The following is a 23537-nucleotide window of genomic DNA, read 5'->3' on the forward strand; positions in this document are numbered from 1 at the left end:
GTAATTCTGTCTGTTCACCAGAAAAAGATGCAGTGTCAAAAAGCTTTTGTGGTCTTTTATCATCAGAGTATCAGCCGGAAAGGAAAAAAAAATATGGCAGCATACCTACAGAGTTTGTATCCGTCTCATTTCTGGGTTACAGTAATGTTGCCTTGCACAATGCTAGTAAAGGCAGATTCTGTTGCTCCTTGTTTGAGCTAATCAGAAAACTACCTGCATTTTGATTCAGCCCCAGAGGGGCTGTGTGCAAAGTCTGACTACCACATACCATATGCATAATTAGTTGACATAAACATGAAGTACTATAAACAGTTAAGGATACAGTATAGCAGAAAGACATTTTGATGAACTATAAACGGACCAAGTCATGGCTTATATTACCCATGTTTAGGAAACAGAATTACTGTTTTCCTGAATGTCTAGGATGTAGACTCGGCGCATGTATGAATTGGAATTCTGCTATAATATTCATTAGAAGGTTAGATTCTGTTTTATATTTTTTTAAACTGTGATGCTATTTTTGTTAACTTTATCATTGTAGCCGGGTTCTGAGGGCAGCTATGATAAATAGCTCTTCAGTCTTTTAAAGTTTTTATACTGGACTACTCGTGGATGTATGACTTGTGTTCTACTCCCTGTCTGTATGAGCATGATTCTGCCAACACGAGACAAAACACATCCATAGTAGCAGAATGTTGTTCTTCATGCAGGATGGTGCCCTTCATACCTCTCATATGGATGGGTGCGGTCTGGCCTCCTGCACATGCAAACTTAACTAACTTCAAGGTCAGGAAAGATTGAATCCCTGAGTGAGATAATCTGAAAAGTACTCTCTCTGACTTTACTACCTGTGCTTCTCAGGGGGTACTTGATGACTTATCAGTGCATGTACATCACATGGCATAAAATTAAAACTACATACTTGACATAACACGTCACTGAACTTGGAAAAAAAAATTAAAAACAAACACCACTTCAGATCTTAGTATCTGTTAATACTAAGGTTGTTCAACCTCACCAATAAGGGAGTACTCTATTTTCAAACAAAAAATACCTTTAGTCCCAAGAACTGAAAGACTTCAAGACCTAGTATTGTGTGTGTGTGTGTGTGTGTGTCTTTCGGCTTTTCCCAGTTAGGGGTCGCCACGGCTGACCACCGGTCCACTAATGATTGGCAGTAGATTTTTACGTGCCAAGTTACTGGCCCTGACGCACAACCTTCAACGAAGGTACGCCCTTTCACGCATGTCTCCACACAGAGGACGCTCTAGCTGAGAATTGAACAGGACAACATCTTACTGTGAGGCGACAATGCTACCGCAGCACCACCACCGCAGTACTTCAAGACCTAGCATATAGATTAGAAAATGTAAGGAAACGAAGCAGCAGTAGCAAAACCATTTACTACAGAGTTGTACAGCATTAAATGCAAGTGCAGTCCACAGGCAGTCATAGTCCTGTTTGTGCATCGACCATCGCAGAGGTAGTGAGCATGGAATTGCACAGTAGCTGTACTAAGAAGTAAAATATCAAGTAGGAGTTACAGGGTCAGTGAACATGGAGTGTCACAGCAGCAGCAGCAGTGTTAGGAAATAAAACACCAAGTAGGAGTCCATTTGTCAGAAACATTGTGAAACACAGGATAGCAGTAGTCAGACCCTCCTGGTTTTTATTACTTTTATTTTAAGATAATGGGTATTTAAAGATGGTTACACTTTAGTATAACAAACCTAAGGAAGGATAAGTCTAAGAGTAAGGTCACGTACAATCCAGCTACTTCACATTGGTATGCAGCTTATAAACACTTTTTCTGCCATGTAAAAGTGAGTATAGATGGTCATGGAATGAATACTAATTTCCAACAGGTAGCTGATAAACACAAAGGCCAAACAAACAGAAATGAATGAAGATTCTTAGGAAGAACATGCTACTCCGTCAAAATGAGAGTTAAAATAAATATTTTTTTTTATGTTCTTGTGCATTATCTTGCCTGTCTTCTACACTTAATGAAACAAAAGGTAGCAACTAGATCTTTTGAAATGTCTGTGACAACAGTTGTCAGGTAATTGCCTATTTTCTGCACGGGAACATCTGCATCAGAGGCAGAATTTGTCATCCGCAGCTGATAAGAATCAACACTGCATCATCATTTTTGTTTCCACTGCTGTCACTGTAGTTGTTCTCATTTCTAGAGTTCGCGTGCATTTCATTCCTTCATTTGCCTTTGAGATTAGTTATTTTGTGAAGTAATTTACTGTGGTAACATGAGCTATTGATTTTATGTTTTTGTCAGCGGGGATCGGTGACCCCCCATTATTAATACTATAACATCGATCATTTTGTGTTTGTAGTCTGAGACTCATTCTCAGTATCGTTAATTTGGGGCTTTCCATTTAACATTGGTCATGTATATAAAAACGTGGCCACTTTGTTGTTGTTTCTAACACATTAGTTAGTTACCACGTATTGAAACTCATTCTAATTAGAAGGGTAAAGCATTGATCAGCTAATGACCTTATCTTGTTGGTTTGTTTCTTAGTCCTTCATTTTCCCTTTGCAGTTGTGCCTAACTAGACCAGAGTTCCCAGGGCACTTGGTACCTGGCTAGTTTTATAAAAGAGAGAGGAAGAGAGAGAAAGAAAAAAAAATTAAGTCGTAGTAGTGGTGATTTTGGAGGGAGGGGCTGTACTTTCGAAAACACTACATTATGGCTATTGCAAGTTTGTATATAAAACACTGAGTTGTGGTATACCGTGTGCTGTGAAACTAGAAAAAATATTTTAATGATGTTTTACAGCATGTGCATGTGCACACGTATACACACACCAGGGCGTTATTAATGCGAGGGGGGCATAGTTCCCAACTTCTTTGCTCAAAAATCGGGGACAAAATCAAATAATAAAAGGGGCAAAGGCCCATGGTCAGGAACACTTTTTTGTAATATTACTCTAAATCAGTTAGAAAGTTAATAGAACGACATGTTTTCCATCAGCGTTCATTTTCTGAAGTATACAAAGTATTACTGGGTAACTGTAATCCTCAGTCAGGTTTTATAAGGGACACATCAAAAATGTGAGAATAGTCAGAGATTGTTGAGAGCTATGTGGAAATAAGGATGGAGGCTTTACCTCTCTCCATAAACCTTGTACCTTAAATAAAAATAAATCCAATTATGCACAGCTGTCACCCAAGGAAGATTTCCAGTGTCCCATGGAGGAGGTCTGTAGAGCATCTCCCATACTTTTAGTTAATGCCTTTTCTCCTTATTGCACATTTATTTATTTCAGTTTGATGACTAGGGAAATCCACTGGGCCATGAAGAGCCCGTTTCCAGTGGAAGCCCAGGGAGAAAAGCTCCAAAAACAAATTACAAATATGTAAATTACAAGTATATATATCCTCCAAAAGGGCCTTACTAAGACAGACACCTGGTGTCAAAGTCATGGCCTCAAACTAAATGCCAAAAAATGCATAGTCATCCTGTTTGGGAAAAACAAAACCCCTACGAATTACCACATAGGTGGCAGCCCCCTTAATACAGAAGCGGTAATAAGAGATCTGGGGACCCAGGTAGATAGTAATCTCTCCTTTGACAATCATATTGCCAAAGTAGTTAGGAAATCCTTCTATGTGGCCCATCAAATTACTAAAGGGTTCGCATCTAGAAATAAAGAGGTTATAGTGCCCCTCTACTCATCACTCATTAGACCCCTCATAGAGTACAATGCCCCATTTGGGATGTACGTCACAAGACACTTCCAACAGCTGGAAAGACCACAAAAGTACCTCACCAAGAGGATTACTGGTCTCAAACATATGTCTATGCAGCCTGACTGAAAAAAGTCCGGCTGTACTCAGTGGCATACGCTTTCTCAGAGGTGATCTCTGCCTGACTTACAAAGCCATGTCCAACTCAGAATTGATGGACATGCTCCACCTAAAGAAATCCAAGCCACTGCGAGCCATGCGCTCTAGTAAGCTAAACCTCACCACAACAATAAATAGAACATGCTGGAGGGATAGATTCCTGTCACAGAGACTCCCCATGCTTTGGAACAAAATTCCAAATTACATCAGGCAGAGCCCCTCACTAACACTCAAGAGAAACCTTGACAAGTGGATGGGTAACAGAAAATACACCCCTGGGATCACTTCATTGGCTCTCCTTGACAGAGGATCAGTTAATTAATTAATGGGGCGTGAAAGCCGACACACTCTGGCTAGGCTTATAAATGCCCTCGGGCAGATAGCGTAGTACCTACCTGTGAACCTATATACAAAGCAGTATGATCAGTTACATCAAGCTGAGAATACAGTGCAATACATATGAGGCATAATAATTATAACACATGCAAGGAAATGCAGTTCATAGGTAGGTACTAGGCTATTAGCCCTAGGGCCTATATCAGCCTAGCCAAAAAGGTACCCTGGCTTTCGCCACCCAAGAAAATTATTTTCCTGTGCCCCTGTCGAGCAGAGCCACAAAAGTGATCCCTGGGGTGAATTTCCTATTTCCCATCCAATCATCAAGTTTTTTCTTGAAGCGTGCTAATGAGGAGCTCTGTTTGACATAGATAGGTAGTCTGTTCCAGAGTATGGGAAGTCTCTGGGACAGGAATCTGTCCCTCCAGCATGTTCTATTTATTGTGGTGACAAGGTTTAGGTCCCTAGAGCGTGTAGCTCAGAGGGATTGGGATTTCTTTAAGTGTAGCATGTCCAACAGCTCTGGGTTTGACATAGCTTTGTATGCTAGGCAGAGATTGCCTCTGAGTAGGTGATATGCGACGGAGTAAAGCTGGAGTTTTTTGAGACTGTCTGCGTAGGGCATCTGTTTGAGGCCAGTAATTCTCTTTGTGAGGTATTTCTTTGGCCTTTCCAGTTGTTGTAGATGTCTTGTGAGGTACATACCAAAAGGGGCATTGTACTCTATAATGGGTCTAATGAGTGATGAGTAGAGGGGAACAATGACCTCTTTTTTACTGGATGAGAAACCTTTTGTGAAGAGGTGAGCCACGTAGAAGGATTTCCTGACCACTGTGGCGATGTGATTATCAAAGGAGAGATTACTGTCCACCTGTGTCCCAAGGTCTCTTATTACACTTTCGGTGTTAAGTAGACTACCACTCATGTGGTAGTTCATGCGTACAGAGTTTCTACCAAAGGGGATGACAATACTCTTTTTGGCATTGAGCTTCAGGCCATGGCTTTGACACCAGGCATCTGTCTCAGTGAGGCCCTTTTGTAGCATGTCCACATCGTTAGGAGTTTCGATTATGGCTCCCAGTTTGCAGTCATCTGCAAACTTTGTTAGCCAAAGACCTTCTGTGTTGGCCTGTACTTCAGAGAAGTAGATACCAAACAGGAGAGGACCCAGGACTGAACCCTGTGGTACACCACTTGTCACTGGTCTGAAGTCTGATTTGGAGTTTGCTACTTTCACAGAGTGGGTTCTGTCCGTGAGCCATTTGGCAACCCATCTTGTGACATAGGGATTTATACCTAGTTTAGTGGGCTTATCTATAATTCCAGAGTGGGAGATGGTGTCGAAAGCCTTGGCGAGATCTAGATAAGCTGTGTGAACCACCTTACCCTCATCTATGGCTTTGGTGACTGCTTCAAAGAAGTCAGTCAGGTTTAGGAGACATGATCTGCCTTTTACAAACCCAAACTGGGTAGGGTCCAGAGTTTGGAGATTACCAATGTCTTTGTTTATGAGTTCCATTATTATACGTTCCATGTCCTTGCAGACCAGGCTCGTCAGGCTAATGGTAGTTCCCAGGGTCCGTCGTGGCTCCCTCTTTGTGGAGTGGGATAACCGTTGTGTTGCGCCATTCAGTGGGCACAAAGCATGAGGTGAGGCTATGATTGAACATGGTACTTAGGTAGGGTGCCAGTTCATTCTGTAGTTCGTGTAGGTTGCAGCCTGGGATATTGTCATGGTCCCATGGATGCTGTGTTCTTGGCTTTGGAGAGGTTTTTTTTACCTGTGCAGCCATGATTACAGGAACTTTGCATTCTTCTGGCATAGTGATGGGCCCACTAGGGTGAGAGGGGGATAAAGTTAGCACCGAGCCGATCTGCCATGATGGCAATATCAGTTGGTTCTGGATATTTAGTGCCATTGTGCTGTAACTCAGAGCAGATCTGAGTGCTGCCATTGAGATTCTTGACTATTTATAGTATGGTTATTGAGTTAATAGTGGTGGAAAATGTTTGTATGTACACAGTTAGAACACACATTAGATGTAATAAAATCACAATTTTAGATATAAGAAGATCCAACAAGGCTAGCTACAGGGCAACAGGAGACTGTCCTGTGTAGGTAGTGGAATGTAGTAGTAGGCAAAGTAGTGCTATGAGAATTGGGTGTGATAGGAGTGGGAGTTTGAATAGTTAGGGGAGAGATTTATGTAGGAGAGTTGCATGGGCATGCCCATTTTGAAGCAAGATGTGAGAATAGGAGAGATTTGAAGCTGGTGTCGTTAGGGGTATTGTGCAGGGAGGGAGAGAGTTCCATAGTTTAGGTATGGAGCAAGATAGCAAGAGGTGGCCAGGGGGTCGTGAGGGTTTGTGGATTTGTAGGAGGTTTTGGTTTTCTGGTCTGAGTGAGCGGTTAGGAATGTAGGGGTTAGGGTGCCAGCGGGAGAGGAGCAACTGGCAGGTTTGAAGATGAGTTTGCAGGCAGTGGTAAGCTTAAGAAAGCTTAGGTAATTGGGTAGTTTGAGCCATTGCAGAGTGTGGAGAGAATGGCAATGGTGGGAGGAGTTTTTTGAGTTGGTAGCGAATTTGCTAAATTTATTGCAGCAGGATTTGAGTTTGTATTGTAGACTGAGTTGGAGATTAGTTAGTAGAGGAGCACCATACATAAGAGAGGGGAGAAAGTAGGAGGAGGCAAGGGTTTTTCTGGTGGAGGGGTGAGGTAGCGGTTGTGTCTGTACAGGAGTCCTAGTTTTTGGTGTTTTTTTTTATGCTGCTTTGGATATGAGTGTCAAATTTTAGATGCTCATCAATGATAACACCGATCAATTTAGTTTTTGACACAGTTTCAATGGGGACGTTGTTCTGGCTGAGTATAGAGAATGTGTTTTTGTTGATATGGGAGTTTCTAGAAGGGAAAAAATCATCAGTTTGGTTTTATTTGTATTTAGGGACAGGTGATTGTTTTGCATCCAGGTTTCTGTTTTAGAGAAAGCTAATTGAGTTTTTAGAAGCAGGTTGGAGGGGGAATATGCTGAGCAGATGATTGTATGAATTATCTGCATATTGGATTAGTGATGAATCAGGGATGGTGTGGTGATAGTTATTGATAAATATATTGAAGAGTAGAGGACCTAGAACAAAACCCAGGGGCATGCCAGTGGGGGTGTGCAGGAAGGGAGAGGTTGAGGATTTCCATTGCACGGCTTGTTGTCGATCAGAGAGGTAGCTAGAGAACCAGGCTATGGTGGAGGGAGAGAGGCTGAGAGACGAGAGTTGAGATAGGAGTAATGAGTGGGCGACTGTATGAAAAGCTTTGGGTAGGTTGAGGAACAGGGTAGATACTAATTTGCCAGAGTCTCATGCTTGGTTAATGGTCTCGAGAAAGGAAAGGAGGGCAGTCATGCTACGGTGGCCAGAGCGGAATCCATGTTGAGTGGGGAAGAGAAGATTGTTGTGTGTTAAATATGACATTACTTGTGAATGGATACATATTTCCAGGATTTTAGAAAGCAGGGAAGGGATGGCAGTAGGTCTGAAACTGGGGGTGTCAGTGTTTTTACCACCCTTATGCAGAGGGATGATGTATGCATGCCACCAGATAGAGGGGACATAGGCTTCTTGGATCGATCGGTTTATTAGGATAGAGATGAGAAGGGCGATGCTGGCAGCAGCTGTTTTGAGGAAAGCAGATGGTAGATTATCAGGTGCATTGCTGCAAGGTTTTAGTTGGTGGAGTAGTTTTTTTATTATACTTGTGGGGATGGGTTTTAGGCTGAAAGTGGAGGGAGGAGATTTGTAGTCAGAGGGATGGCGGCAGGTGGGGTTGATGGGTGGGGTGGGGTGGGGTGGGGAAAGAGGAGGATAGTTTAGCTATACAATTTACAAAGAAGGAGTTGAACTGGGTGGCAGTTTCAAGGTTGGTAAGATTGGGGTTGGGACAGGGGTTATTTTTATTTCAAGGGTTTGTGGAGAGAGGAGATTGTGTCCCAGAATTTTCTAGGGTTGGTTGAGTGCTCAATTTGAAGTCTGGAGTAGTACACTTTGCGGTCTCTAGTTATTAGTTTTTTTGTGGTGTTTTGAGTTGTTTGATATCAAGTAAGGAGTTTGTTTTTTTGTTTCTTTGGTATTGCTTCCATTTGCATCTATATTACATTATCATATGATTAAAATAGCGAACGCTATTTCATCGTACCGATAATGTCTAAACCACAAAATATTGAACACACGGAACAGCAAATTTTTTCCCAGGGTAAAAATTTGCTGCTCTGCAAAAAAAAATAAATAAATAAAAACACTTAAACACAAAGATAAGTGGGGGGCTTCACACCTCACACCCCCCTACTTAAATATACCAATATATATGGTCACACCATAGTGGAAGAAATGGCAGAGTCCCGAAGACGGCCCACCAAATTTTTTCCATGGGAAAAAATTCGATGTTCCGTGTCTTTGCTATTTTGCCATTTCGACAGTATCGGATTGACTAAATAGCTTTCGCTATTTAGTCCGTTCAATATGCTAATATAGACTCCTCCATTTTTGTCTCTTTAGAGCATGATTAGTGCAGTTTCTTTTATTAGCCACTGGGAGGCTTTAGCTTTGACACGTTTGGTTCTTAGAGGAACATGGTTGTTGAGTAGGTTTAAGAAAGTTTCATTGAAGTAGCTAGTGGGAGTGTCGAGGGCCAGGGTTTTTAGGGGGTTCTGTTTGCAAGTTTTAGACATTCGGGAAAAGTTTGAGGGTTGAAGTGGGAGAGGTTGCGAGTTTGAAGGTAGTGATGTTGCTTTTGAAGAATAGATGGGTGATGGTCAGCGAAGGATTGTAGGTGGTCTCTGAGAGGGTCTGGAAGGATTCCGGCAGTTGCAATGAGATTGGGATGGGAATGTTAAGATCCAGTCAATGATTGTGCCAGAGGTCCCATCCTTGTTAGATCTGGTGAGAGAGTTTAAGAGTTGGGTGAAGTTAAAGAGGTTGATTGTCTGAGATGGTGTTTGAGAGTTTATATTGGCCCAATTAATGTTCATGTCACCTAAAATATAGGTTTCATTTTTAATGTTAGAGGAAAGCCAGGAGAGGATATCTTCTAGTATTGGGATGTTGTTACCTGGGGGCATATAGAGGGCAGCTATACATATGGATTTGTGATTTTTTAGTAGAGCTATGGTTATTATAGTTCTGGGGAAGGTTGGGATATGATTGGAGTGTGGGTTAACTGTATGGGTAGAGGAGTAGATAATAGCTGCACCTCCACCTTTCTTATTAAGTCTGTCATTGCAAATCAGTTGGTAGCCAGGTGGAAGAATTTCGCTGTCTTTTATGGAGGGTTTAAGCCAGGTTACTGAGATGGCCACTATGTCAGGGTGATTGTGGGAGAGCCAGGAAGAGGTTAGGGATTTTATCTCAAAGGCTTTGGGCATTGAATGTAGTGAGGCAAATGGGTTTGAGAGATTGAGGGTGTGTGGGAGTGGAGTTTGTGGTTTGTGTGGTGGAAGTGGGCCCGTGATTGGGATGGATGCCGCCAGAGAGAGAGAGGGAAATTTGGTGGAGGATGAGAATAAGGTAGTTTAATGTGGATGAAGAGTTTGAGTGGTGGAAGGGGGTGTGCTTTTTGTGATGAGGTTGGAGGGGTGAGTTAGGTGAGGGAGAAATGGTTAGGATTTTTGTGTTTGAATAGTATAGTTGGGTTAGAAGAATAGAGGTCATGAGTTATGTAGCTGAAGGATGGTGTGGAAGTAGGTTGGGAAGTGGCTGTGGAACAAGAAGGTGGGGTATGGCAGGGTTTAGGGAGTTGTGTAAGAAATGTAAGACAGGTGAGAGAGGTTAGTAGTGCTGTTTGGTGTAATAGGTATGATGAGGTAGGAGGCATTGTTACAGTTTGGTGGGGTTTATAATGTAGGACTGTGTGTATGGTGGGTTGGGTGTTGTGTGATTGGATGGTAGGAAGTGTGGGAGGGGTTGAGGATGAATAAATGTACAGGTAGTGAGGGCGGGTGGTAATTAGAGCTAGGGAGGGGAGCTGACTGAGCCTGCAGGGCGAATGGAGCGGGTTGAGCCCCAGCAGGAGTAAGTGGAAAACTGTCAATGAATGCTTATATCAATGTAGATAGCAGGTTTAGTCAAATGTTTGAGCTATGCTTATACATTTAGCAGGAAATTTGTATTTTCAGTCCGTATGGGCTCTATGTAGTAATTTGAGTGATGTCAGACTGCTAGTTTGTTTGGATCAGAGTGAAGTAGCAGAGCGGCAGGGGATTGTGACTGGGTGGGATGGCTGGCTGGTAGGAGGGGAGTCATGAAATTATGCTGCCACCTAGTGGTAAAATACTGGTGGAACAGGTGGCCAAGAATGGGAATCTGGGTCCCTGCAATTGTGCACTTAACAGGATGTGAGCAAATAGAAATAGCATACAATTTATACTTTAAAGGTTGACAAGGCTACTGGCGCTTACATGCACTTGGGTTTGTGAAAATGACAGGGTTTTTTTGGGAAAAACAGTGAAATCCTCGGTATTGGCAGAAGGTGGTAACACTGCAGGGCGTATTTTGTTGCATCTTGGAAGAGAGGCTTGAAAGATTAGACCATGCAAGCTGAAATGAAAGCAGAAAAGAAGGTAGTTGCTATCTGCTTGAGCTATAGGGTTCAAAGTTGTAGGCAGGGGACCTTAAGAAATAGATATCAGTAAGGACTGAACAGAGAGCAGGAGAGCGTGAGAGAGGAGTGAGTGGAGGAGGGCAAGGAAGGGGGGGAATAGAGGTTTTAGTGGGTGAAAGTGTGTGTGAGAGTATGGTGGGTCCGAGCAGGATAGCCTATAACAGCTTGTGAAGACAGCAGTGTAGGTTAGCAGTGTCAGTACTCTATGCCCAAGTTTCACCCATGCAGCATTATATATCTCGTAACATCAAGGCAACTAATAACACAATTTAATCCATGGAACATGCATTTACATTCAGAATATACAAGAGCTTAGCCTTGTACACAACATAAAACTATCAGACAGTAGGAGCTAGCTTTTGATGCAACTGGAGAAGTAACACTGTAGCAAAGCATTTCTGTGGAATATTTGTAAGATTCAACTCAAAACCAGAGATGCAGCCAAGATTCAGTAGCTTAGACAAGCTGACTGCAATATAGCTACAGATAATCACAAAATAATGTTTGTTGTTCGCTTCACATTAACTGTAATGCAGATAATTGAGGGTTTCCACAGATTGTTTTGCGAGCTTGTATAGCTGACAGCAGAAATGAAGTAGCTGATGGCAATATTGGGGTCTAAGGCAGGCTGTTGGTCAGATATGTTAGTTTAAATGCTGAAACAGCATATAAACACTTGGCGCCAAAACCCTCTTGTATCTGTAATGTTATTCGGGAAAGTTGTGCTATTATAGCAATGGCTAAAAATAAGTAGGTTGTAACAGCGCTCTACCAGCATCTGGCCAAAGGAGAAAACTATACAATAAGTAGTTTGTAATAGCGCTCAACCAGAACACTGCCAAAGTAAGCAGCTAATGCAGTTATTACTTCATGGGGAATACAGTACGATATATGCAGATTTGTTTGTATTTCGTAAAATAATCAATTACAGTAGATAAGAAATAAGTGGAAAACACCCTGCAGTTTTGCATGATTAATTACAGGGCATGCGTTTAACAGCAGCTGTATGATAAGTGAACCTTACAGTATACACAGCAGTTTTACAAACAGTTTTAAACAGCAATTGTATAAGTAATAAACTCTACAGTTCAACAGCAGTTTTGACCTTGACTCTCTATGATAAGTGAATCTTACAGTATAAACAGCAGTTTTTCAAACAGTTTTAAATAGCAGTTGTACGAGTAATGAACCCTATAGTTCAACAGCAGTTTTGACCTCGGTGTACAAGGAGATGGGTGTAAATGAAAAACAATGAGCCTAACAGTTTAAACAGAAGATTTGAAACTCAAAGTAAAACATGATAAGTGTAAATGAGAAAAACAGAGCCTTACCATCATTACTTAAGGTGTCCCCATTGGTGGTAATGTACCCAATAGGTCTAAGGCATTGTAACACAAGTATTATGCACAGCATATTACACCTCTACTAATAACTTGGCTCTTATTTAGTTGGTGATTATGGGCATCCTCACCACCATCCACTCACATATTTTGAGTTCAGAATGTCATCTGTGATGTATATTTTTTTGTAATGTTTTTGTACTGTATAATCTGGTGTAGAACAGCTGGAATGACAGAACTTCATTATCATTGTTTGTTTAGAATCGTGTGTACTCTTTTCTGACTGGATAAATTGTAAGATCTTAGAGGAGAAAACATACTTGATCTCATCATCACGAACATGGGAGCACAATGTTCAACACCGGAAGTATACCCCTCACTGGTGAGATCAGATCACAAACTAATCTCGCTGGAGGTCCTCATCCCACCCCCACCTGAAATAAAAAAGACCACAGTAAAGAACTTCTCGAAAGCCGACTTCACACTTCTAAAGACTAGTGTGGTCTCCTTTAAGGCCCCGAGCCGTGGAAAACAGTACTCAAGTCGCTGAATCACTTACAAATGCCTTCTACCAGCACCTGCAGGACTGCATGGATAAGGCAATCCCAAGCAAAACAAAGACTCTTTGTACCAAAGGCAAGCGTCCAGTCTGGTGGACCCCAGCCATAAACAAACTCTACAACAAAAGGAGGAAGCTACTACAAGATAGAGCAAAATCCTTAAAAGGTAAGACACCCTTGATCACTATAAGTAAAAACTAAGAGCTCTCATAAAATCATCCAAAGCAAATTTTGAGAGAAAAATAGCTAAAGACTCAAAAGACAATCATAAGGCCTTCTTTAGCTATGTTAGAAACCTGGGAGGAAACTCCCAGATATGCTCAGAACTAGTTCAAAATGATGTGAAGATTACTGATCCTACAGACATTGCCAACATACTGGCTGACAGGTTCAGTGCAAACTTCTCCCCCCCCAAAAGGAGAGATATCTATACCAAGCGATTGCAGCCCCCAAACATCTCCAACGCCCAAGTGAGAACTGCTCTCTCCAAAGCAAAAACACAGCATCCATGGGACCTGATGGTGTCCCCGGCTGTGTGCTCCACGAACTCAATGAGGAATTAAACCCACAGCTAGGACAGCTGTTTAATCATAGTCTTACCTCTGGATACGCACCCAGGAGTGGCGCACTGCAACTGTGGTCCCACTTCACAAAGGCGGTGCCTCCACCGACCCTGGAAATTACCGCCCATTAGCTTGACAAGCCTTATCTGCAAAGCCATGGAGAGGATCATAATGGACCTCATAAATAAAGACATAGGGAATTTGCAGACTTTGGATCCATCCCAGTTTGGCTTTGTCAAAGGCAGATCATGCCTTCTAAACTTGGTTGACTTTTTCAAACAGTCACCAAAGCCATTGATGAGGGAAAGGCAGTCCATACAGCCTACCTCGATCTGGCGAAGGCCTTCGATACAATACCCCACTCGGGTATCATTGAAAAACTCATCAGCTTAAATGTTAACCCATACATCACAAGATGGGTTGCAAACTGGCTGAGTGACAGAACCCACAGGGTCAGAGTTGCTGGTGCCATGTCAGACTCAAAGCCTGTCACAAGTGGTGTACCACAGGGCTCAGTCCTGGGCCCACTCTTGTTTGGCATCTACTTTTCCGACGTACAAGCAAACACAGGAGGGTTATGGCTGACAAAGTTTGCAGATGACTGCAAACTGGGCGCCATAGTAGAAAACACATCTGACACAGATATCCTTCAGAAGGGTCTCACAGAAACGGATAACTGGTGCCAGAGCCATGGCCTAAAGTTAAATGCCAAAAAATGCATAGTCATACCCTTCGGGAAAAACAAGGTTACCCCTAGCTACCAAATAGGTGGCAATCCACTGAGCACAGAAGAAGTCATCAGGGACCTGGGGAGCCAGGTTGATAGTAGTCTGTCATTCGACACCCATGTAGCTAAAGTAGTTAGGAAGACCTTCTACATTGCCCACCTTATCATGAAGGGATTCTCATCTGGATCAAGGGAGGTCATAGTCTCCCTATACTCATCACTCATCAGACCAATGATTGAGTACAATGCCCCATTCAGAATGTATCTGACCCGACACTTGCAGCAGCTGGAGAGGCCACAAAAGTTCCTCACCAAAAGGATAAAGGGTCTCAAACATCTGTCCTATGCTGCCCGACTGAAAGAACTCCAGCTCTATTCAGTCGCTTACCGCTTGCTCAGAGGTGACCTTTGCCTAACATACAAGGCCATGTCAAACCCAGATTTGATGAATATGCTTCACCTCAAAAGATCTAGATCCGTCAGAGCCACAAGGGCGGGAGACTTAAACCTCGACACGGCTGTTAATAGGACGTGCTGGAGGGATAGATTCATCTCCCAAAGACTCCCTATGCTGTGGAATAAAATCCCGGTATATGTGAGGCAGAGCACCTCGCTGGCCTTGTTCAAGAGAAATCTTGACCAATGGATGGGAGATCGCAGATATACCCCAGGGATTACCTCAGTGTCACTGCTCGACAGAGGCACAGCAAAATAATGGGTATAGTTCCCCATACTAAAGGGGTGGCGTAAGCCACAAAATTATGGGCTAGGCTTGTAAATGCCCTCGGGCAGATAGCCTTGTATTGAACCTATGAACCTGTGAACCTATAAAGCTGATGTACAGATGTCCACAGCTGTATAGTGTTGTTCATGTTTCCTCTTGTTAAAATATTCTTTACCAATGTATCATGCCCCTTATATAAGGAACCTCCCTAGAATAAGGTGAGCAATGCTTGTAATTTGTACCTGTTTTTATTTGCTAAACAGGAGTGAGGAAAATAAAAATATGGCATTAACTTTTCATGGGTCTTCTGCTGTATGACCCACTGAGTCAGATAGCCTAACAAAACAGAAAATGTATGGATAGATTTACATTATCAGTAACACTTTTAGTGATTCCATTCAGTGGGTGCAGGTTTCTACTAAAAACACTGCACTGCATAGTTTTTCTTTCTTTTATTTTAATCTTTCCTCTTTTAATAGACTTCATACTGTCACTGGTTGTTGCATGCTTAGAGAACTATGGATATGTTTGTACTAGAGAACCATGGATATGTTGCCAACCTGCTTTGCATTTCTTCATTGAGGGCTGGCTTTAGCTATATGTACTGTGATGGATGCATTCAGTTATACTGGTGACCCCCATTGCTGCTTCCTGGTGGTAGAAGTATTATTCTTGCAGTTTAACTGAAATCCCCTAAAAGACTGGATGTAGGTCTAAGTCCTTGATTACCTGTTATTCTTTAGTAGGAAAGAAAGGGGGTGTGGTTTCCCCCTTCTTGTAGCGAAGGCATAGAGTGGTTGCTGCAGAAGTGGACATGCTTACTGGAAGGTTCAGGTGTCCTGCCACTGTGGTATGTTTGTAGACAGGTGGGTTAAAGTATTACATGCATCTCACCTGAGGCTCATGAAAGGAACATTGTGCAAAGTGACCACCTACTTGCAAACGTAAGGGCTGAAGAAGAGCATGATTTGCTAACATTGCCTTTTGGAACCATTTTATTTATCACTTACCCGCCATAACAAATGTCATCCCTGTTTGGGTAGGAGGAACCTGTAAATAGTTCAGATGTCTGTATTGTAGACATTTGATCATGTTTTGTTGATACTTCCTGTGGGACTCAGTGGAGATCTCATGCTTTCCTTACCAGCAGAAAACCTGCTGCTAAGTTGGTGCTAACAAGACTGCAAACACTGAGGGGAAGCATTGAAAAGCTGATGGTAAATTGGTGCTAACACAAGACTGCAAACACTGAGGTGAAGCATTGAAAAGCTGATGGTGAATTGGTGCTAACACAAGACTGCAAACACTCAGGTGAAGCATTGAAAAGCTGATGGTGAATTGGTGCTAACACAAGACTGCAAACACTCAGGTGAAGCATTGAAAAGCTGATGGTGAATTGGTGCTAACACAAGACTGCAAACACTGAGGTGAAGCATTGAAAAGCTGATGGTGAATTGGTGCTAACACAAGACTGCAAACACTGAGGTGAAGCATTGAAAAGCTGATGGTGAATTGGTGCTAACACAAGACTGCAAACACTGAGGTGAAGCATTGAAAAGCTGATGGTGAATTGGTGCTAACACAAGACTGCAAACACTGAGGTGAAGCATTGAAAAGCTGATGGTGAATTGGTGCTAACACAAGACTGCAAACACTGAGGTGAAGCATTGAAAAGCTGATGGTGAATTGGTGCTAACACAAGACTGCAAACACTGAGGTGAAGCATTGAAAAGCTGATGGTGAATTGGTGCTAACACAAGACTGCAAACACTGAGGTGAAGCATTGAAAAGCTGATGGTGAATTGGTGCTAACACAAGACTGCAAACACTGAGGTGAAGCATTGAAAAGCTGATGGTGAATTGGTGCTAACACAAGACTGCAAACACTGAGGTGAAGCATTGAAAAGCTGATGGTGAATTGGTGCTAACACAAGACTGCAAACACTGAGGTGAAGCATTGAAAAGCTGATGGTGAATTGGTGCTAACACAAGACTGCAAACACTGAGGTGAAGCATTGAAAAGCTGATGGTGAATTGGTGCTAACACAAGACTGCAAACACTGAGGTGAAGCATTGAAAAGCTGATGGTGAATTGGTGCTAACACAAGACTGCAAACACTGAGGTGAAGCATTGAAAAGCTGATGGTGAATTGGTGCTAACACAAGACTGCAAACACTGAGGTGAAGCATTGAAAAGCTGATGGTGAATTGGTGCTAACACAAGACTGCAAACACTGAGGTGAAGCATTGAAAAGCTGATGGTGAATTGGTGCTAACACAAGACTGCAAACACTGAGGTGAAGCATTGAAAAGCTGATGGTGAATTGGTGCTAACACAAGACTGCAAACACTGAGGTGAAGCATTGAAAAGCTGATGGTGAATTGGTGCTAACACAAGACTGCAAACACTGAGGTGAAGCATTGAAAAGCTGCTGCTAAGTCGGTGCTAACACAAGACTGCAAACACTGAGGGGAAGCATTGAAAAGCTGATGGTAAGTCGGTGTTAACACAAGACTGCAAACACTGAGGTGAAGCATTGAAAAGCTGATGGTAAATTGGTGCTAACACAAAACTGCAAACACTGAGGGGAAGCATTTAAAAGCTGATGGTAAATTGGTGCTAACACAAGACTGCAAACACTGAGGGGAAGCATTGAAAAGCTGATGGTAAGTTTATGCTAACAAGACTGCAAACACTGAGGTGAAGCATTGAAAAGCTGCTGCTAAGTCGGTGCTAACACAAGACTGCAAACCCTGAGGGGAAGCATTTAAAAGCTGCTGCTAAGTCGGTGCTAACACAAGACTGCAAACACTGAGGTGAAGCATTGAAAAGCTGATGGTAAGTTTGTGCTAACACAAGACTGCAAACACTGAGGGGAAGCATTGAAAAGCTGCTGCTAAGTCGGTGCTAACACAAAACTGCAAACACTGAGGGGAAGCATTTAAAAGCTGCTGCTAAGTCGGTGCTAACACAAGACTGCAAACACTGAGGTGAAGCATTGAAAAACTGCTGCTAAGTTTGTGCTAACACAAGTCTGCAAACACTGAGGTGAAGCATTGAAAAACTGCTGCTAAGTCGGTGCTAACACAAGACTGCAAACAGAGGTGAAGCATTGAAAAGCTGATGGTAACTTGGTGCTAACACAAGACTGCAAACACTGTAACTTGGTGCTAACGCAAGACTCCAAACATTGAGGTGAAGCATTGAAAAGCTGATGGTAAATTGGTGCTAACACAAAACTGCAAACACTGAGGGGAAGCATTTAAAAGCTGCTGCTAAGTCGGTGCTAACACAAGACTGCAAACGCTGAGGTGAAGCATTGAAAAACTGCTGCTAAGTTTGTGCTAACACAAGTCTGCAAACACTGAGGTGAAGCATTGAAAAACTGCTGCTAAGTTTGTGCTAACACAAGTCTGCAAACACTGAGGTGAAGCATTGAAAAACTGCTGCTAAGTCGGTGCTAACACAAGACTGCAAACAGAGGTGAAGCATTGAAAAGCTGATGGTAACTTGGTGCTAACACAAGACTGCAAACACTGAGGTGAAGCATTGAAAAGCTGATGGTAACTTGGTGCTAACACAAGACTCCAAACATTGAGGTGAAGCATTGAAAAGCTGATGGTAGGTTGGTGCTAACACAAGACTGCAAACACTGAGTTGAAGCCTTGAAAAGCTGATGGTAAGTTGTTGCAAACTTTGATGTTGAAGAGCTTGATAACAACAGGATACAGTGAGCAAGCCTTTACCACGTTGCTGAGTGCTGGTCTGCAGTGTTTCTATGGTTCACTGCCAATACTGAAAGTTGAAAGTACTATGAAACTGAAACAGTCTGCCTGTGGCTATCACCTTCTTCCTGTTAATCTTTCCTCCTCTGGTACTGCTTTCAGTTGTTCATAAGTGCTAACACTTGTTGCAGGTGCTAAAGTTCTTCTCAGTTCCTACTGAAACATGAGTACTGACCTGAACATGAATCTATTTGCTGCAGCAATGAGATGTTTTGGTACACATTTCTATTATCTTATGCATGTTGCCATAGTCTGATATAAAAAAACATACAGCCTTAGAAATGAAAGTCATTCAATCCCTTCCACTGCCGCTTTCAACTCTTCATTCATTAGTGTGTGTAAAATGTTAAAAATCATCAGGGCAGTTACATAAAGTTGTGAACACGTTTTATATGTTGATATTATTCATGTAGTTGGTAGAGTTGGAGAACCTAACCTTCATTTTGTGAAGAATAAAATTACTGCAAATATTAAGTGCAGTATGTGGCATTATCCAGTGACTGTAACTGACACCGCTTTGTCATAACATCACTAATTTTATACACTGCTGACTAGTTTCTGACCGATCACTTTTTGCAGTGAGTTTATATACCATTCCTGAATCATTGTGGCTTTTCACTGGGATCTCTGGTGGCCCTCCCCGCATACAGAAGAGTTGCTGGCAGGTGAACTGGACGTACTTTAAAATTGCTTTAGGAGTATGTACATTGTTCCTGAGTGTATACACAATGTATGTACATTGTTCCTGAGTGTATACACGCTGTATGTACATTGCTCCTGAGTGTGTACACGCTGTATGTACATTGCTCCTGAGTATGTACACGCTGTATGTACATTGCTCCTGAGTGTGTACACACTGTATGTACATTGCTCCTGAGTGTGTACACGCTGTATGTACATTGCTCCTGAGTGTGTACACGCTGTATGTACATTGCTCCTGAGTGTGTACACGCTGTATGTACATTGCTCCTGAGTGTATACACGCTGTATGTACATTACTCCTGAGGGTATACACGCTGTATGTACATTGTTCCTGAGGGTATACGTGTCCCATCCATGACAATTTTATTGTCTTGTTCCTTTTGCTTCATAGTCTGCTCAAGTCAGACCACAGCACACAACTTTAATTTGCAAAATTATAATCACAGCCATAAGCGCCTTTGTTCCATGCTAAGTGGAACTTCTTCAGATAAAGTTTACTTGTGCGTGTATGTGTACCTTGTCTGATGGAAGTAATGAAGCAAAAAAGATGAAGGCAGTAGAGTTTGTAATGAAACTGGGAAATGAAGCTGAAGCAAGTTATATTGTATTTCATGCTTCTGAAGTAGCGCAGTACTTAACGTTGCTCATAGGTGATTACTAGGCTAATCACCCCAAGGGCCTTTTTAAGCCTAACCCTATTTCCCAAGATGAGAATCTGTACCTTAACCATTTGCCAAACCACAACTATGTGCAGTCTGAAAGGGCTTAGGTTTTCACTTTAGTTCTCAGCTGGTGTGCATTCATTGTAGAGTTTGCATATCCTCCCTGTGTCTATGTGCATTTTTCTCTGGGTTTTGTGGTTTTTCTCCTACATCGAAAACCGTGATATAGGTCTAAATTACAGGTGTGAATGCATAGACCTGCCCATGTCCTGTGATAGACTGGCATCCCTTGGGGGATTACTTTGTGTCCTTTGAGTGCTGGGATGGGTTCCTGCCCCCCCCCCCCAACATTAAACTGTATAAAATGTGTAACTGGTGAATAAATGAATGAATTCTTCATGTTTCAGTGCTGCGTATGAATTTGTCTTTAATTATATTATAGTAGTTGATATTGTATGGTGGGGAGTCTACTATACCTTTTTTGAATGTGTTGCACAGTGTCCTTCCTAGCACTTTGTTCTCTGATTAGGTACTTGGCTAGGGTGTCCTTTGTGTTGACATGAGTTTTTTGCTGTGATCCAGGGTTTCCTTCTGTGTTCCAAAGACATGCTGATAGGTGAATTGGCAATCATTTAAGTTACTTATGTGTCTGTATGCACTCCATCTCCTCTATATTTCTGAACAGAATGAAGGAAATCGTCTTAATTTCGGTTTTTGTTTTTGCAACCTTTATCAAGTCTGCTGCATTCCCATTTCCCCTCCCATCACCCCCAGACTATTGTGCTTGCCATATGGTCCTAGACTAGTATTTTTATGCAGTGGGCAGCCCATTGATATTGTGCAGTACTTTTCTAAACACCATGAATAGAGTGGGCACTAAAAGGGAGCAGGAGAAGTGATTGCAAACAGTCCAGACACCAACATTCTTCAAATGGTGTTATTAAATTCAGACCACAGGACTGTTCTGGGAAATTGTCATTTGAGGATGGGTATCACTATCTCTAGATTAACTGTTCCATTTGTTTTCATAGGCAAGTATTATAAAACTCATAGTGCACACTTTTATGGTATCAAAATCTAGGGGTCATCATACTAGTCCCTTAATTGTGTGTGTGTATGCACATGTGTGCATGTAGACGCATACACATGTTTGTGTTTATATGTGGTGTGCCTGGAACCAGGTCATTTAAAACAGACTATGAGATCTGTAAAGGTTTTGAGTCCAGGATGCTACAGGAGTGCCAAAATAAACTGAATTTGAAGAGCTTTTTTCCCACAAAGAGAAAAAGGCTGAGAAAGAAGAAAAAAAAGAAGAAAGTAAAGATTGAGGATGCCAAGGCTAGTAGCCTACCTACCCCCTCCTTATTTCTAGGTGTTTGCCTCCCACTCAGAAGCCTTCACCTTCTCAAACTTTTCCTTCCAGAGTCTGATGTGGACATGACCGTCGTTTCAGATCCATGTCCAAAGAGGAGACTTGGCAGCTTCTCCTTGGAGAGGGAGTTCTCCAGATATTTGTGCTCCCTATCCAGATTCATCTATCTCAGCAGGGGCAACAAAGTTGTCAAAAGCCTTTTAGCCCATATTGACTAGAACAGGATGATAAATGCCTTGATTAAGGTTTATAATGACTTTGGCGTCCTTTTGTCCCCCTGTGTTTCTAGAGCAGATAATGAAAGACCCACCACCTGTACACTTCTCTCCTGGGTTTAGTTTTGTGACCAGGAGTTTGAGGTGAGAGTTTTTCTGCTGTCATCTGTATCTGCACCTGTACTGGTGGGAATACCCCCACTGAAATCAACCCCTTTGGATCCTGTACCTTGACACCCATTCCTTTGTACTGGGAACCTCTAGGTTCCGTGGACTCTGTTGAAGTCTGAGATGATTCCCCTTCCTTCGGGGCGATTTTTTTGAGTCAGGAGTCTTTTTGATGTCAGTTGTGAGTTGAGAACCAAACATTATCCTTGTTGTTTCCATGTTGCTTCTTCGGTAAAACTTGAAAATTCTGAACATACTGTGCTTTGTCAGAGGCTGAAAATTCAGCACAGGTTGGGTATTTCCTGTTAATAAAATCTTTTTGTTACTTTATATACCACTTTATGTATGAAAGTCTCTATTTGGGCAGTTGTGTCCTATTACAAAACATGAAAAATTGCAAATAGCTTGAAATTATATGACAAAAAAGTTTACTAAGTTTCCTGTAATAGTTGCATACAAATGGTTACTGTGCATTTAAAACATTTTATATTACATGAAGTAACACAATAAACTCAAATACTACAAAAGTTTAGTTTTTATTTTTCCAAAAAAGCTACGTCCTGTGTGACGACTATGCCCTGGCCCAGCAATCAAGGAGCCTCAATCCTCACCACTAACACCAGGGAAGTCGCCTCATAGAAAAGAGGAAAAGATAATCAATACACACAGTAAAGTACAATTTCCCTTAAGTGCACACAGAGATCACAGTCAGTCTGGGGCTGGTTGCTCCCTTGCTCACCAGGTCCCCAATAAGACTCCCCACTGACACAACTGTAGGGTCCAGGTCTCAGCCTAGCTTGGCAAGCTAAAACCTCCAGTACCCTCTCTGTCCAACCAGTGCTTCGTGTCCCTGCCAAGTAGCTGACACACCACATACACACTTTGAGATAAGTATTTATACAACTTCACAGACGCTCCTGGGAAAGCCTGACACAGATTCTCCAGCTGTGCCCCTTTACCCAGACGCTCCTGGGAAAGCCTGACACAGATTCTCCAGCTGTGCCCCTTTACCCAGACTATACGGTAGTAATTACTGCCACCACTCAACTAATAATATCAGCTACTAAAAGGCCCTTAAAAGGGTGTCCAGTTATTACTGTGCAATATTATAATCCAATGGTAGTATGACTAACAGTCAAGGCTTACTTTAGAGTGGCTTATTACAATAACCTATATAAATATGCAATGTACTCTAGAGCTTATCTCTACACAAACCAGCCACAGGTAGAAGGTTTTAAAAATATTTAATAACAAATAATTAAAACACAAGACAAAACTACTACACCACAGAGATATCTAAGAGTTCAGAGATCACACAGAAACTTAAAATAATACAATAGGACAGGTCTGATTTCAAAGAAAAATATCTAATTAATCTTTACTAGCTTTAACTATTCCTACAAGAAATCACAGTGCTAAAACTTACTTGTGAGCATAAGGCAGAGTGCTGAGTTAGATGTCCAAAGTCAAAATGCTTCAAGTCTCTTGTGAGCAATAGTATTTAAACATTACTAACAAACATGTCTCTAAGGCCCTCCCAAATTACATAATTTTTGACACTTAGGTTTTCCCAGTATTCCTATTGCATCATCTTAACACCTGGTCTGAGTTCTCAGGCCACAAACTGCATTATTTAGCAATCTAACACCTGCACAGAAACTTACAACAGTAGAAGACATTTCACATGTACATTCTAACAGAAACTAGAGCAATAAAGCACATTCCACATCTAAATTCTGGTCATAAACTTTAGCCTTAAAACAATGGGCATGAAACCTTCATCCAGCCGCACTGAAGCCGAATTCAAACATGAAAGGGTCACAACATGCTTCACTGGGCCAGTAGAGTGCAATGTTGTCACATATT

At 42.0% G+C, this 23537-nt stretch overlaps 1 protein-coding gene across 1 annotated transcript in view; it reads left to right on the plus strand.

Annotated features, from left to right (window-relative positions):
* FAM102A (family with sequence similarity 102 member A) overlaps positions 1 to 23537 on the plus strand; it is a 770447-nt gene that overhangs the window by 284920 nt on the left and 461990 nt on the right. The gene's annotated exons all lie outside the window — the stretch shown is intronic.

This window comes from Protopterus annectens, chromosome 16.part0 (assembly GCF_019279795.1).
Source record: "Protopterus annectens isolate FY-2018-M chromosome 16.part0, PAN1.0, whole genome shotgun sequence".
NCBI classification, from domain to species: domain Eukaryota; kingdom Metazoa; phylum Chordata; order Ceratodontiformes; family Protopteridae; genus Protopterus; species Protopterus annectens.